This window comes from Branchiostoma belcheri, unplaced genomic scaffold (genome assembly GCF_001625305.1).
Source record: "Branchiostoma belcheri isolate BF01 breed outbred unplaced genomic scaffold, Haploidv18h27 scaffold302, whole genome shotgun sequence".
NCBI lineage: Eukaryota > Metazoa > Chordata > Leptocardii > Amphioxiformes > Branchiostomatidae > Branchiostoma > Branchiostoma belcheri.
In genome coordinates, this window is record NW_017803913.1 from 132,048 (window position 1) to 144,847 (window position 12,800).

At 42.2% G+C, this 12,800-nt stretch overlaps 1 pseudogene; it reads left to right on the forward strand.

Annotated features, from left to right (window-relative positions):
• Positions 1–403: 403 nt before the first annotated feature.
• LOC109474350 overlaps positions 404–12,800 on the forward strand; it is a 17,269-nt pseudogene continuing 4,872 nt past the window's right edge.

Genomic DNA, 12,800 nt, shown 5'->3' on the forward strand with positions numbered 1-12,800 from the left:
TTTTACGGAAACACAATGATAACATTCCAAATTTATTTTTGTAACCCTCAAAACTGTGAATATTATTACAAAAAGGCTACAATTAAGCCATTTTACGTACACTTCAGGTACTCATTATCATACCAAAACGTCAGCCATGATGACGACATAGTGGGGTCAAAGGTTAGCATCTGTAATGCAAGCTATAATCGCTAGAGGGCGCATGTCGTAGTGTAAACGTAATGGCCATTCCACTTTCGGACATACAGAGGGGTGTTTCTAGTATAATTTTTTTAATTACAAAAAGGCAAAATATGACACTAGCACTGCCATTTCACGTCTCCAAGAAAGCTTTTAATATGTAGCAAAGTCATATGAAGAGCAGCTTTAACTGAGAACTTTTAAAAACACCCCACACCCCATAATGGTTTCTCCCAAACAGGAAGAAGGAAATCCAGTCTAACAAGTTACGTGGGGGTACTAGTACTCACAGTTCGGGCATTTGGTGTAGTCTACAACATGTCGCAAAAATAGTTTCAAACGGACCTAATCTTGAAGCATTCAGTGCAATACGGGAGGCAGGACGGCAGGAGGCGGCAAAATGTGGAACGTGGGGAAAATCTGGCTGTTTTTTTGCGCGGGTTTTCTGTTCTGTAATGGGTACACCTGGCCCCTCCATGACCAACTCTCGGCAGGTGGGTACTTGTACTGCACCTTTTTAGTTACTTAACGCCGTTCAGCCATTTTGCAACCAGGTCGCTCTTGTTTTTGGGCTGTATGTATCTTAACTTGTCATGTACGTATTCACTAGTCTCTATCAGACTAACTACGCTGGCTATATATAGGAGAATACTTGCCAGGGGAGTTTGGACGACATGTAGGTTTGACTGGCCGCGCAGTTCTTTGGAAGGAAAGAAACTACCTTCCCGCGGCCGGACTCCCTTTGCCAATTTTACTCTCTCTTTTGCCGAATTCTACGATCCGTATTCCCGTAGAAAGGCCTGGTGGAGGCTACGTAATACTATCCACAAAGTTAACGAAAAGTGGAGAAGTACTAGTGGTGTGGGAAGTTAGATATCCTACCCTCCATTTTTTCCCATGTCGAACTGATAGTACATTAGGTTAATCAAGTTAAACCAGTTGTCTGTAGACAACACGGATGATTGAGCAGTGTTTGGGTATCCGGGAGTTACACATTCAATAATTAGTCCTCTTGTTGTCATCCAAAAGACATTGCCTGAAATTGTTCAAACTACGAAAACTATTGAACTAGATACGTATACCGTAATAGGTATTTTCAGTAAATTCCTGGGGGTGAAGTATGAAGTTAGAAGTTTGCCTCATCTGTGCTTGTTGTATTTATCAGTGCAAATGCAGTTACAAACAGCATAAGAAAGATACAGTGGTATGTGAGACCGAGGACATTATACATCTGTATATAATGTCCTTGGTGAGACTATATCTACGTCTAGCATTATACTATATTCTACAACATACATGGTACTAGTTTTACTGGGTTTGACTTCTTCTTTTTAGGCAATGGAAGACGACTTTACCCACTTCTTCTATAATATGTGGGTTCTGTTGTAATAATTAGGCGTATGGGCCATCTTCTGGCATAGAAATGTTTGCCTGTGTGTCTTTTTCCTTGTACGTGACTAGATTTCGGTCAATGTCTACATATGGTTAAGTCGTCAGGGTGAATTTTTCCCAACGAAGACAAAATGTGCCTTCGTAGAAACTGCAAACATGTCAGTTTAAAACTTTAAAATAGCCACCGTAGTCATCGTCTGTAGAGCTTTTACTTATAACACAAGAAATTTCATAAATGAAACGTCAACTTGTGTGCTTTTTGACATGAAGTTAATGAACATAGAACTTCAGACAGTGCATGTATTGAAGTGTGTCGGTAAACATTCCAGAGCCTTTTCCCCACGTGAATCGTGATCGCTGTGTTGACACACCGTACTGCTTTTGTGTGCCACCTGCCTTTGTTTTGTCGTCTTGCACTACGATTCCAAGACAACTCGGCCCCTGAGACAACTCGGCCCCTGGCCATTCAGGACAACTCGGCACCAACCCCAAGACAAGTCGGCCCCATAATTTCTCAGCAAATAATATGAATTTTGGGTAAAAAAATTTTAACTGTTATCGATCTAGAAGCCTCCTGACTCTGATTTTAACTTTTTCTGAGTCTCAGTGACACACTGTAGTATTTCTTATAGCGACAACGGACTTGGCCTGCGCCGCTAGCGTAACGCCCCTGGCGCTAGCGGCGCTATGTCGGCGTGGCCCGTCCGAGTAATCTAAAGCGTGCCGATCCAAGAAACGGCAAGACTTACAATTTATATTGATAAAGAAACTTCATGGAATCGTGAAGCATGTAGTGGTAAATGTTCAACGTTCTTTTATAATTGTATCCTCGTATGTTTTCGGCGGGCGGGCATATTTATACATAGTATGACCCCGTGAGTTTACTCGTAATTTAACTCTTTGAGTGGCGCGGTCAAGTCCGTCATCACAAAAAGAATAACATGTCTCAGAAAAGAATGAAGTTAAGATTATTGTCAGGAGGCTACTAATTCTCGGAGCCCAAAATATTGATGATTTGTTGAGAAATTATGGGGCCGACTTGTCCTGGGGTTGGTGCCGAGTTGTCCCAAATGGCCAGGGGCCGAGTTGTCCCAGGTGCCGAGTTGTCCTGACACCCAAGGGGTTATATGCTAGCCTGTACCAGGCTTCGGGAGGCGGCTGGAAAGAGTAGAAACCGGCCAAATACAGAGATAACATGCCAGGGGAGTTTGTCTGATGGGAGAGAATATTTTGCCGCGAAATGTTATCTCCCAGCAGACCAACTCCCCTGGTATGTTATCTCTCTATTTGACCGGTTTCTACTCTTTCCATCCGCCTCCCGAAGCCTGGTAGAGGCTAGTTATATGCGACACATGAACCTTCTAGTTATAGCTGTTACAGAGATTGTCATATATCCATGGATACCATACCAAACGATAACACTGGGTAGGGTGGTGGCCATATCTAGAGGCATTGCTGTCCATCAGAACGGTTTTCCTTCTAATTCTAAAACACGCAAACTACTTAGTACATTAGCCTATTCAAGTCGTGCTATTTGATGGTGTAAAACAGCTTTCTGCGTGTCACACCAAACGCATAGATTGCCTCCACAGCATGCCAAAAACTGGGGGGTTTCGGGGTCTTCAGGGTCTTTGGGAGCTGTTATGTGCTATTTTCAGATTGCATATAGACAATATAGCCGGCCTGATTGAATTGCCCCCGTTTTTAGAACTGGAATAATCAGAAAACAGCCGAAGACTATCAAACCCCCAGTTCTATAAGCCTGCTACGGAGTTGGATTGACGTAAGCGCGTTTTAAGTACCCCCTTGCTTTGTCAATTGTTGACTTATGGTTCTAGTGAGGTGACTTCACCCGGTAAGAGTCACATACCGATTCTGGGCGCGTCACTAGCCTCCGTAGCAGGCTTATACTGGGGGTTTGTTGGTCTTGAACTTCGGCTGTTTTCTGATTAGCCTAGTTCTAAAAAACGGGGTTAATTCAGCCAGGCCGGCTATGTTGTCTATATGCAATCAGAAGATAGCACCATGGAGACCCCCCAAACCCCCCGTTTTTGGCGGCGTGCTATGGAGGCTAGCGCGTCACTCAGTTGTGGTCGACCCAGATCTCCTTTTTTCTGTCATGGTTCCATGCACATACCGATTCAGGGCTCGCCAAGATTCACTTCACAGTTCTGGTGATAAAAAAGATCAAGTTGTACAACCTGACTGTCCCCGTAACTCAGCAATACCGCGGCGGCAAGCGTGTAGCCTGGTATCCAGTCTTACGTGGTTGGGGGTATTGGGGTGTTCAAGCAGGTTGTGCCTTCGGGGGCTCTAATAGGTTCCACCGTCCAGTGCAACAGACCGTCCCGGTAGGAGTGTTACGCTAATAAGAGACAATATGATTGGGGATCGGGGGGCTAATCAATCTCTCGTGAAATAGACACCGGGAAACCTATGTGAGGCGGGCGGGACAGAGTTCTTGCGGCCCCGACCACGAATCAGACTGGATACCAGGCTAGCAAGCGTGAAGTGTCGTGGTGCATTGAAGTACTCGGAGTCAAATTAAGCTTTAAAGCTGACATTAAGGGCTCCGCATTATGTGCCTTTTAAAAAAAGCAACATACAGCTGCCCTGTACCTAAGGTTTTCAAATGCACACCCACTTTCACCTGCGCATAAGGCCACACCAATTTAATTTGATTCGCCCTGTCCATTTTTTTCTGATTTGCAAAAAAAAGGTTCAAAGTCAACTGCAAAATGCTCAATGAAAGACAGATTTTGGCCTCAACGGTTGAAGAAAGTCCTTTCCTTCCTAGTTAACTTTGTTAAAGTTTTTCAATCTAACAATGCAACTTTGTTTCATTAAAAGTTCAAAATCTATTGTTGTAGTTATAAACCAGCCTGGTATGTTGACTTATTGGCTTATATCGCGACATTTCCGGCTATCATGGGGTGCCTTGGCCTGTTTTTTTCGCCCTGTTGCTTCATATTTTTTCTAAAAAAAAATCCAAGAGGCAACAAATTAAATTGGTGTGGCCTAAACCAAAGAAAATTGGTAGTCTAAGACAAAAGTTATGAGCAAGTCCTTGTACGTGACGTGTCTGTGTCTTCTTGGCAGCGCAACAGCGGGATTTGACGGAACTGCAGCACGTGGAGAGGGAAATTGAAGACCTGTGCTGTCGGAACGGACTCAAACGATGCTGTGTGGAACAGAGACAGTCTTTGGCACAAAGAAACATGGAGGAGTGGGAGGAGCTCATCAACAGTCTGAGAGGTCAGAGAAAGTTGGTTGCTTTTTTATGAGAATTCGGCATCTGTTTCTTCAGCATAGATAATTTTATCTTGAAAGTTCATCTGTGTTGGCAGAAATCATTATGAAGCAAGTTTAAACTGCAATTTCCAACACAACAAATTGGACTCACCCAAATTTTCGACTGTACAACTCCAGTCTTTGTCAAGGAATGAGCAATCCACCGCTTCCGTGACGTCACGCAGATAACACACGTGACTGCGTGAGCAGTGGATCATAGGTTGCAGAAAGTCTGTGGCGCCCCCCCCGTCTCAGAGACGCTTCATAGCATATATAATTAACTGGGTTAAAAGTCTGTATGGTCTTTCATGATTGTTGTTTGCTACAATGTATTAGCCCAATTAAGGAACGAGAACAATTGGTCAAAATAACACAGATACGGGCATGCATTGGCAAAATGACTGTTTGCCGGAAAACGTTGAAAAAATTCCCCTGCTCATATCAACGAGCCATCTTCTACATACATGAGTCCACACTTAAAAGAAAATATTTTTCAGTTAAAGCTAATTCAGTATGTAAGTGTGTGTTACCAAGGTTGGAGTGTGACCATATTTGAGTATAGGGCCAATGCCCATATGGGGAGCAGGTGCACCCTGTTTGGAGATCTGGTCTGTGATTGGCTGTTCCCTTAATTACTTCGAATTCACTGCTAAATGAACAACTGCTTTACTCTATTCCTTGCCCATTCCACTACTCTACACTACTAGATTCCACGACTCTGTTTTGATACCATAGTAATCATTGACTTGAACTGGGACTAAAATGATTTCTCTTGCAGAGATGAAAATTTCGGCAGAAGAGAAAAAGGCTATGAAGTGGTTGGAGGACTACAATGAGGGGCTACGACAGCACAACGTGCGATCTGTATGTATAATGTACTTTGTATCTCTAACATTTCTAGTTAGATGTTGACAAGACATTTTTTATTGTGAAAATTTACTACATATAAATTTATTGTTACTGTTCCTGCTTTTTCCGCCCGCATTCTGTATCTGTATAGCCGGTATAACCGCCTTTCGGCGGAACACACCAGCTTCTGTATCTGTATAGCCGGTATAACCACCCTTCGGCGTAACCCACCAGCTTCCGTATCTGTATAGCCGGTATAACCGCCCTTTGGCGTAACACACCAGCTTCTGTATCTGTATAGCCGGTATAACCGCCCTTTGGCGTAACACACCAGCTTCTGTATCTGTATAGCCGGTATAACCACCCTTCGGCGTAACACACCAGCTTCTGTATCTGTATAGCCGGTATAACCGCCCTTTGGCGTAACACACCAGCTTCTGTATCTGTATAGCCGGTACCGCCCTTTGGCGTAACACACCAGCTTCTGTATCTGTATAGCCGGTATAACCTACTCTCCAAGCTTCCTCCCCTTAAAAACGCGAAAATACTGCCAAAATACCGAGCGACCCTACCTCTGCTTGGAGAGTAGGTATAACCGCCTTTCGGCGGAACACACCAGGTGTTGTACAAAATTTCATATTCTAGTATTGTGAAAATGTAATACACATAAATTGATATAATGTCATATGAGTTTCAAAGTAACTAGAAAGCAAGCAATTGCAATGGTCGATAGAAAGAAGGAGACATTACAATCTAAAAGGGTAGAGGATAGTGTGATCAACCATAATGTTGCAGAAAACGCATTCTGTCCAGGGGGTAGCCTCTACCAGGCTTCGGGAGGCGGCTGGAAAGAGTAGAAATCGGCCAAATAGAGAGATAGCATGCGAGGGGAGTTGGTCTGCTGGAGATAACAGTTTGCCGCTCTCTATTTGGCCGATTTCTAGCCGATTTCCAGCCGCCTCTACGGGGGGGGGGGTATTGTCCACCTGACATGACTTTTTGTAAACATATTGGTTTTGTTCAGTTTCTTATTCTACAAACAAATAAAGCTAATGGCATCCTGGACCAGACGTCTGTCACCATAACACAAGAAATATATTGTAAATAGAATTATAATAGCTTGAGTGCCAGAAGTCAACATTTATACGTTGTTGTCCTTTTGTGAATGATCACGTTTTTCAGGTGGAAGCGAGCTGGGCACAGGCGACTAACATCACAGACGAGAACTCAGCCAAATCTGTGGCCGTGTCACTGGCAGATTCCAAGTGGAATCTGAAGAAAATGGCGGAGGCAAAGAAGTAAGGACGTCGTCTGGATATTCACCAGTTTCCCATTACCAGAATGCAACGCGAAAACAGGGGGTCATTTGCATAGGACAGGAAGGCATCGGAATGATCCTGTTGATGTTAAACAGCTTGTTTTTCACCGTGTTTTGAGGTGTTGGAGGCATTTTATGCTCAAAATTAATTGAATTACTATGGGTTGAATCTGACAACAAATAGAAAGTGAAGTTTTTGTGTTCTTTTCAACATGGAACATGTGGTTTGTAACGTCACAGCATCATATAGCGTTACCACTATAACGTTACAAACAATTCATTCCAAAAAGTTCATGCTCTATTTGTCAGATTTAACCCATAGTAATTCAATTAACGTTGAGCATAAAATGACCCAACACCTCAAAACACACTGAAAAACAAGTTTAACGTCACCAGGATCATTCCGATGCCTTCCTGTCCTATACAAATGAGGTTAGACCCCCTGTTTTCGCGTTGCATTCTGGGGATGGGGAACTGGTGAATGTGAGAGAGCTGGGGATGTTTTAATTTAGAAATAACAACCACAACAATGTGTTTAATGTAATTTGAATGAATAAAATAGCAGAAAGCTAGATATCTGTTGTATTGAAGTGATGTGTCCAAAGACAGAGCCATTTTATAACGATAATGTTTGTATGCTTATTAGGTTCGACACATCCGGGTTCTCTTATGACGTCAAGCGCCAGTTTGGGATGATTACCAAGTCGTCAACTCCAAGCGACGAGGAAAAACAACGGTACGTTATGTGATACTTAAAAGTTATGCAGTAATATATATAAGTATATAGGTATAGAAGACTACCTGTATGTGAAAGAATGTGAAAATATTGTAGTGCAAAGGCTGTGGAAGACGAAATACATTTTATTTCAAACTGTTCATTCCATAACAACGCTCGAAATGAGTTGTCTATTCAAACTTCTGCATTTTATCCCAATTTTTCCCAATTTGTCTAAACTTACAGACCAAGAAAAAACTATTCTTCTTTTAACTTCCCAAAACCCACAAATTTTGGAAAAGGTGGGACATTACGTCTTCCATGGTTTGCAGAAGAGAAGTCAAACCCTTCAGACATAGTTTTAGACATAGTTATAGTTCTAGACAGCTACCTTTATCATGTAGACTTTAGTTATTTTATACTCTGTTTCATTGTTCTTTTATGTTTTGTAATTTGCAATTAGCCGGCGCCGGGCACGAATTTGAAAAAAACTTCTCAATATTTGCCTGTCAATAGAATGTCAGAAAAGTATGTTTCCCTGTAGATTTAAAAATATTGTATACTGTGACGAAAGCGAAATCTCCTCCCCTTTCTCTTGGTTTTCTGTGTCTATCTTTGGTAGGCCACAGCAAATAATTTTTATGGATGACATTAGCGCGCGCATTAATTTTCGCCTGTACTTGAAAAAAAAAATGTTGCCCTCTGACAGTGGTCACCATACTGGAAATGGGCAAAGATGTCTGTTGCCATGCCGGAAGGTGGATGGCAGATACATATGAAGAGAGGAGACAAGAAAAGGCTCTGACTTACTTTTTTTTTTACTTTGATGCAGTGATTTGTGATGGTGGCTGTGTATATGTGATGTTCCCGCTGAATCAAAACCATTTGTACAATAATTGAGTCAAAATTTGAAAATGTAGGAACCTTGTTTTTTTCGGCCCGCCTTGTTTTTTTTCGCCCGCTCGCATTAAATTTGGATGGAGTCTGCTGAGGATGTCATCCATAAAATTTACTTGCTGTGGTCTTAGGATTATTGTCAAGGGATCAAGTTAACACACCGATCGTCTTTATATTTACAGGGAAATGGCGGAGATAGGGGAAGAACTTGAAAAAATCTACAGTACGAGCACCGTGTGTTTCCAAAACGGCACATGCCTAAAGCTGGACCCTGATTTGGAAGGGATCCTAGCAAAATCACGTGACTATGACCTTTTGAAGTGGGCGTGGCTTAGCTGGCGAGATGCTGTTGGCCCACCAATGAAAGACAAGTACGCACAGTGGGTGGAGCTAATGAACGAAGGAGCACGAGAAAATGGTAATCAAATTGAATGTTTTAGTTAGGGTGCAATGTCGCCGTTTACATACAAGCAATATGCACTATGGTGACAGCTAGACACCAAGCTTATAGCAATGAACGAAATGAACTCTTTGACGTAGCCTCCAAATTCTACCCAAACTTTCACACATATACAAATGAAAAGAAAACTACTCTCCTCTTAACATCTGAAAACCCACAAATTACAGAAAAAGTGGGATCCTTTGTCTTCCTCTGTCTTCAAAAAAGAAGTCAAGCCCAGTAGTTTTTACTAGTAGTTATCAATAGTTCTGTGTACTAATTATCTGTTTTTTATACCAAATATTTCTTCTGTTCCTGCAATTAGCCCTCGGGCACGAATTTGCAAGAAAACATCTGATTTATAATAAGGCCGATGGTCCGGGAAAACAAGAACAAAACTATATTACGACATAATGTAAAAAAAAATATTTAGAAATTTGGGAAAAGTATTTATCCTATTTCGAGTCGAAATATGGTAAATACTTTTCCCAAATTTGTTACGAAACATCTTTCACCCCCTACATTATAGACTTTGCACGAACATTTAGTGAAACAATTATATTATAATACAAACTCACCTAAGAGTGTAACTTAGATAACTATATCAAACTCACTCTAATAACATTTATTTGGCAGCGTCTTATCGAGCATGGGTATTTATCATGGGAAAACATGTTGTAAATCAGCAGAACACCATCTCGATATTAAACGTTCTGGTTTTCATGAAAGTTCATCTGTGTTGGTAGTAATCATAGTAAAAAGTTGAACTTTATTCCAACACACAATTGTACAGGGATCAAATTTTCAGCGTACCACTGTCGCCTTCATCAGGATAATTAATGACCAATCACTTCACAACGTGATCTCGCGAGAGTTACGGTTTACAAACACGTGACCTTATTCACGTGACCTTCACGTTGTGAAGTGATTGGTCATTAATTATCCTGATGAAGGCGACGGTGGTCGCTGAAAATTTGATCTCTTTGTAAAAATGTGTGTTGGAATAAATATCAACTTTTTTACTATAAAAGTTGTGGTATTTTATCTAGGTTTTGCTGACAAGGGTGTCGTGTGGCGAGGCGCGTATGAGATCCCTGACGACCAACTAGAAGAACTGGTGGACGGAGTTTGGGAACAGGTGAAGCCCCTGTACCTGCAGCTGCACGCCTACGTAAGGAGGAAACTGTCTAAAACAGTACGGGGAAGACAAGGTGCCAACAACGGGACGCATACCCGCGCACTTGTTTGGTACGTTTGTTTGTTTGTTGTTACCTCCATGAAAAATGGAAGTATTGTTTTTGGCGCATCTGTGTGTGTTTCCGCACATTTATAGTCAGCATAACTTCAGAACGCCTCTATGGATTGTGATGATATTTGGTATGCTGGTAAGTCTTAGGAAGACAAAGGTCAATGTCTAATGTCTAGTGGTGACGTGAATATAAGCTTTTTGCTTGAGTGCGTCACCACTATGTATTGTTGCATGTTGAAATAAAAACAAAACAACGACGATGTTTATCTCGTACATTTTTAGGAAACATGTGGGCTCAGCAGTGGAACAACATTTATGACATCGTCGTGCCGTTTCCGGATCAACCGCAAATCGACGTCAGCGACGCCATGGTAGAACAAGGATATGACGTACTGCGCATGTTCCGAACAGCCGAGGAGTTTTTTGTGTCCATAGGTTTGCGTCCTATGCCTCAGGTGTGTATGATAAACAGAGGATAGCTGGTTAAATCCTTGTGTGAACCAACGCGTGTCTCAATTTCGGACTACGATGCAAATTAATTAACATCCCAGCGTGCAGAATACCTGGTTGTCCAGTTGCCCCGGGCAACCAAATTTTACTTGGAGCAACCTATTTTGAACCTAGGTAGCCCAGTGTGCTACTTGAATTTTAAGAATGCCCCCCCCCCACGAAATCATGCCCATTTGGCTGGCACCACTGTATCTGGCAGATGCTTTTTAATTTTAGTTATTAATGGCTATTACCAGTATCAGTTAACAAAAGGCTGTTAGAAATATTGTCAAAGGCTTATGTATGTAACATTACTTAATTTGAGGAAAGTAGTAACTTATAGGTAGGGTAACCTAAAATGCTGATGGGCAACCTAATTTTTGCTGTAGGTTGCCCACTGAGCAACCTGGTTCAAAAAAGTATTTTGTACACTGCATCTCTTTTCAATACATGTAATTGGAGCTATGGGGAGGAATAGGGTCCCGTACAATGCAGGCCCACCACGAGTGCTTAAAACATGCATAGAACGCAACGGAAAAGCGCATTCGCGACATCGCGACATATTTATCACACGATGTAAAAATGATGTCCAGCGAACAGTTTACGGAAACCGCAAATTTCTTCACCAGGATGTTAGGTCATAGGGATGTAGGTTTGTCGATACTGGCGGAAGTGACATGACATTGAAGATTTTACTTAAGGGTTAATGACCCCCCTCGAGGTGAATATGGTGTGATAAAGCCTTGTCAGTTGCTATAACCACCGAATAAAGCCACTGAGTGAGCGCAGTGGTTATAGCAACTGACAAGGCTTTATCACACCATAATCACCGAGAAAGGGCGGGCCATTAACGCCATTATTATATAGCCTATCAAAACTTACACAGTAAAGAGTGACACATTCCTGTATAACACATACAAACTTAAATAGAACATAGTTCCATCTGGAGTCACCTGAGGTCACTTGGGCAGGGTCATGTTCTATTGGGTCAAAGGCAGGGAACAGGTATTCTTATGGGAGTCACCCGAGGTCATTGGAACATAACTATTTTTTTATTTTTTAGAACAGAGCGGTGTTCTTTTTGAGTCACCTGATGTTATATGCGGGTGATTATTGGATGTTTAATGTATGGATTGGGGTTAATAATGACCCGGTTTTGACTCTATTTGTGACATTACGGCGTCATAAGGAATGTGGAATGGTATCATTGGTAAATTTGAGCTTAACCATGACATCCAAATTGTTATGTCCTATTCAGGTGTTCTGGGACAAAAGCATGCTCGTCAGACCTGAAGACAGAGAAGTTGTTTGCCATGCCTCCGCAGAGGACTTCTATCACGACAGCGACGTCAGGTAACCAAAGCACATCCACAAATCTAACCTCATACATCTATGTTACAGACATTTTGGGACAAGAGTATGCTAACTCGGCCGGATGACAGGGAAGTTGTCTGCCACGGCTCGGCATGGGACTTCTTTCACCTGCCTGGAGACACTGACGTCAGGTGAGACGGGTTGGACACTCCCTCGTCCAAACTCAACCGTCCAGCGATCTTTCAACTTCGTCTTTTGATTTCACATCTCAGTTTTTTTGGACGAATTTTCTGTTATAGGTCAACTTGGCAGAAATGTCTGAACGGTTTCAAGGGAATGAAATTTCCAGACGGACTGCCCTTTTTTGCAAGATCTCGCGAGGTTATTGATCTGTTGTGTCTTGCAGAATAAAGATGTGCACAAAGGTCAACCAGGAGGACCTGCAGACGATACATCACGAGATGGGGCATGTCGAATACTACCTGACATACGAGGTACACTCATGTCACTAACACAGTTCCAGAAGCAGACTAGGCTTGGGAGAAACAGAAAAAAGGCCACCAGAGGGGGTTGGTCAGAAACCAGACATATACTCATATACGTCACACACACACACACACACACACACACACACACACACACACACACACACACACACACACACACA